Raw genomic sequence first — 5141 nt, forward strand, 5'->3', positions numbered from 1 at the left:
TGAAACAACAACAACAACAACAAAAAACAAGTGGAAAAGAGTTTTAGCTGCTCTCGTGTGTAATCTAACACGAATGGAGAGTTATTTTTCACCAAAGATTACGAGGCATCATGTAAAAAATAAAACAAATAAAAAAAATAAAATAAAAGGCAATATGACAACAGGGGGACAAGACTGTAGGACTCTAAAGCCACCTTGTGGTGTGCGGAGGCGGAGGAGCTTTTGTGTACAGCTCATGTATTTTCATGTAGAAGTCATCGAAACGCCAGTTTTTGTGATTTCTCAAATGATTATTATTACTAGTAATAACTGTCATGTCTGATAACCATGCTGTAAGTGTGCACACGCCATCTAGGAACGACTTATATTTGCTGGACTAAATCGGGGGAAACGATGATACGGTTATGGCTTTGTGAATATGTATATGTTTACTCTTGTATTTTTCATTTATTCAGTATTTGTACAGGTTTGTTTTTCTTTCCTTTGTGTGACGAACGGAGGCTTTATGTTTTCACACACGCCCGCTAAGGTGAACAATCTCTTCTCTGGTCAACACCTCAAAGTTTGCTCTTCAGGAGCAACGACTGTGTCATATTGAAAAGGCTTACAAACGATCGGTCTACCAACAGGGTGGTAAAAAAAAGAGTGTATGGAAATGAATAAACCCACTTTTCTTTTTGCATTTTCCTTCCCCAGGTCTTCTAGTTTTCTTGTTGCTTGTAATTTACAGTAATGACCGAGACATAAAACAGTGCTTTGGGAAAATCTCCTCCTGAGTTTTATGGCCTCTGACATATAATTAAAGAAACATCCAGTTAAGAAACACTGAGCAGAACTATTCTGGCCTTGAGATGCATTATCGGGTTGAGCACAAATTAAGATTGTGTGCGTTTGCCATAAATCTACCTGCCCTCTGATGCAGTGCAGCCCGGGATGATATCCATCCCTCCTTGGACCGAGTCCATCTCGCCATCCTCTCCTCCCTGCTGAAAACGGCCAACTCGCTGCCCCCTCTTCTCATCTCGGAGGCCGAAACCCCGGCTCATCCGCCAGGCCAGAGAACTCAAAGTGGTAATTGGGTCTTAAAAACCAGACTTGTCATTGAAATGAGGGATTCATCTCAATTACTACGAGATTTATTTGAGACTATTACCTTGTGATGGATTTTAACTGACAAAGTTAATGCAGGATGTTATGAATCATCTTCAGCGTGTAATATACTTTAGCTTGCCCGTAGGATTTTTAAGGGCTAATTGAAGCTTTTAGGCTTGTTTATCTTGCTGCAGAGCAAGGAGACATCAAAAATCACTCGAGGGGGGGTTTAGGGATTGTGGATGGTAACCAAGTGTGTGCGCTGCAAAGCCAGCATCAAACCAAAGGACTGACTTTTTGATCAACATAGAAGCATAGCTGAGAAGTCAATCAAACCTGAACCAACCTTTTAATGAGCAAGTAGTTCAGTGAATCATTAGACTGAACATTCATGGCTGCAGCATGAAGGAAGATCTTGGACCGCTCTCAGCTCACCTTTTGTTATGGTATAGTGCCATCTGGTGGCCAACAAGTTGGACTGCATGAAGAACGTTTTTGAACATTTTTAGGCCTCTTGAGTGTATGTCAGTGGGACAGTTCACGTGCACTCAGGCGCCAACTTCTAATGAGTGAAACTGGACAAAGCACAGCGCACTCTTCTGGTGAACCCGAGGAGGCCTTTCAAGGACAACTAATACACAAAAACGAAATGCATTTTTATGAATGTAGATCTCCTGGCTGTAAGGGGATCAAGAGGGGGAAAAAAAAAAAAAAAAAAAATAGGTTTATCCATTTGGCAGAGCAGCACATCGGCACAGCATGTGACTGTGCCGGCTTGTGAGCGCACTCTGCCTGTCCAGACATGAAGAGGGAGGAGGCCGACCTGATGCTTTGGGTTTGAAAACCTGCCTGTTTACTGCGGTGTAGACTCCATTTAGTCTATTTTAAACTTTACAGTCAAGAGTTATTCTTGTATGGTTCCTACTTTATCAGCTTATCAAGTAAAATGCAGTCTGCTGCCATAACAATCAGAAAAGGCATAAAAGTCCATGTGAATGCGTTTAGAGATAGCTATTGACTGCATGATAAAGAACGACCTGTGCATGATATCTACTGCTCTGATCCCTCTTGCTCGATGAGTCTAATTAGATCCTGACCGCCCATAATGTACAGTATAATTAATAGCTATCTGTCATTTTCATTGGGTCTTCCTTAGCTGGCAAGAGCTCCGGCCATCTTTAACTGCAACAACGACCTTCATTTTCCATTTAAAATCAATGCGAGTCTGTAATTTCAGACTGTGTTCGGTTCAGAACTGCAGTAACCCGCGCTGCTCTTCATTCTGGTACTCTGGGTTATGATGAGTTCAGCCCTGCTGGCTTTTTCCTTTCCTCAGCCACATCTCCTGTGTGTACCAACAATTTCTGTGTTGTGACCTCAAAACAGGGGAAGCTCATTTAAATAAAAAAAAATAAAAAATAAATAAATGTCACAGCAGTAAGTGAGCAGGTCAACGTCAAAACTTTGCTTCATTCAATTTAGTCTTAAAGTTAAAATAATGATTTACTAAGCCTGTCTCTCAGTTAGAATCTCCTTGTTTTAACACGGATAGTCAAGTTTGGCTCAAACAATCAATCTCACAATTTTGGTTTTTCATAGAAATTGACCATAGCTCTGACACATGAAGCTTTTTCACTCATTTTCCCTGACTAGCCCATCTTAGCACTGTGTGGACATACACAGACAATAACACCTCTCTAACTCTCCTGACCTTTACTTCCATCACTGTACAGATGGCAACCTCCTTTAAAAACTCACAGTACACAGCTCATCCTGACTTAACACCAATGCAGAGGCCTAATCAGTCACAACAATTCAAAGCACCAGCGTGGGTGTGCAGCAGAATCAACGGTCACACTTAAACACACTGCAAAGACTGCAGCCAGTGTTTGTATTAGTCTCTCCAAGTTGTCAGGTCAGAGTTATTATGTAAAGATCAGTAGTCATTTGTCTACTCGAAGCAAGAAAGGCCAGTGAGCCAGCATGAACATCACAAACAAGACCTTAGAGGGGAGACCTTTAATAGAAATAACTTAAACCCGTGTTAATTTGATTAATCTGTGCTTAAAATGTCAAAAGATCTCTTTAATCCCTTTCTACCATTTAGACATACTGTGTTTTAGACGAGGATTATATAGTTACAGGCCAAATGTTTCCCACAGCACACGACAGATGGCGCAGAGAGACGTTTGCTTGCTCCTGCTACCTGCGTGTTGCATGACAACAGTTCCTATATTTAACCCCATTTCTTGATTTATTGGGAACATCCGAGGCGCAGGGCAGTCCGCGTGTCTCACTTCCTCCACGATGCACTTTTGAACAGTAAAGACGGTCCTGTGTCCTCCACCTGCTGCGCCTGTTGAGTGTCATCGTGGATGTGTGAGCAGCTCCGTGAACCGGCGCTGCTGTCTCCACTCAAAGACGTGCTGCTTTCAAGTGTCCCTCGTAAAAAACAGAACTATCCCCAATCGTCTTCTCAGAGTCTCAAAAAAATAGATGTTATTGCTGTTTCAGATGCTTGAAATTCATGATGATTATCTTTATTTGAGTTCAGTGTTCATATTTATCAGACCCAATCTTGCGCGTGATACTATAATGCATTTAATCAAAACAAGTGAAAAAAAAAACTTCACAAACCATCAAGCTCACAGAAACTAATGGTGTGGAGCTGCTGAAAAGTAAGAGAATTCAGTATATTTTATATAACCACAAATTTAATTTAATAATCACAAAGAATGGCCTCACAAGGCAATTAGTCATGAAGATGTCACTAATTGAGAGTTTTAAGCTATTCTGACTGCTTGTTTCTCATTTTATTAAGTTTATCGGCTGCATTGGCCTTATTTTGATGCTCATTTATAATTGTAGCTGAATGATATCCAAAAATAGATTATCATTCTTGAAACTTCTCTTCTTTCTTGATCTTATCAATGCAGTTTCTAAATGTTTGTACAGATAATTAACTTGCTGCTCGAAGCATTTAGCAAAAGTAGGCCCAGACTAACTCACCGGGAACTTCGGGGCCAAATGATCCTCTGTGGGAAAAGAGAAACTCGTCAACATTTTTTGTTGTTGTTTTGCACTATCAGTACATTTTTTTGGCTGTGGGCTACTAATACCCAGAGTATTGGTCATATCAGTGGAACACTGTCTAGTCAGATGTCTAGTCAAACCATCTCTGAGGTCCTGCCCTCCCGGGTCCTGTTAATATTGTCTTCGAGACCGTTCTATACTTAAAGAAAATTAAAGGCTGCCAGCCCGATCGTTAAAACTTGGTCAACCTTGGAACATTAGACTGTCTCCGTCTACAGCCGCAACAGACCTTATGGCGTCCGTATGTCCAGGAGGAAACAGTGACCTCATGAGCTGTGGGAAACCAAAAGAGACAGACTTGATTGATGAGACACAGGGAACATATGATGACTGGAAATTCCTTCACAGTTGAAACAACTTTAAAGACCCATTGTTTTTTGGGCTGCAGAACATATTACTAAACGAGTTTGCATAGTCAAACGGCAACAGAGACGGCCTGGGCTCTCAGGGCCCTTGAGGATCTGGGGTCACGGGGCAGCTCCCCACATTTTCCTGTTCAGACATCGGTAATCCCAATGTCCAACAGCCACAGTCACTCCAGTATCTGTGGGGAAAAAAAAAAAATAGGAGAAGTATGAGTGTAAAGTACATTTAGGCTACTTGCGTACAATTTTGAGGTACTTGTACTTTTCTTGAGTGATTCCAAACATATGTGAAGTGACACAGATTCAACTGCTTTAACAGTATCACGTGTTCTAATCTCTATGATGACAGCATTAAAATGCTGCTCAGGTATACGTGTAAATTAAGCAATATTCCAATCAAATCAAACAAATTACACATCTAACATTAGAAAAGGGGCCATTTTGCATGACGAGTAGGCCTACGTTCACTTTAAAAAAAAAAAAAAAAACTTTTACTGCACGTTTACTTTACTTGTAACTGGACATTGCTTCACTGCTTTTACCAACAGAAGTGAATAAGACTCCCAAATTGCGTTCCGTAGCGCGTCTCCA

This window comes from Embiotoca jacksoni, unplaced genomic scaffold, assembly GCF_022577435.1.
Source record: "Embiotoca jacksoni isolate LCO1_2020_lvr unplaced genomic scaffold, fEmbJac1.0.p SCAF_25, whole genome shotgun sequence".
NCBI classification, from domain to species: domain Eukaryota; kingdom Metazoa; phylum Chordata; class Actinopteri; family Embiotocidae; genus Embiotoca; species Embiotoca jacksoni.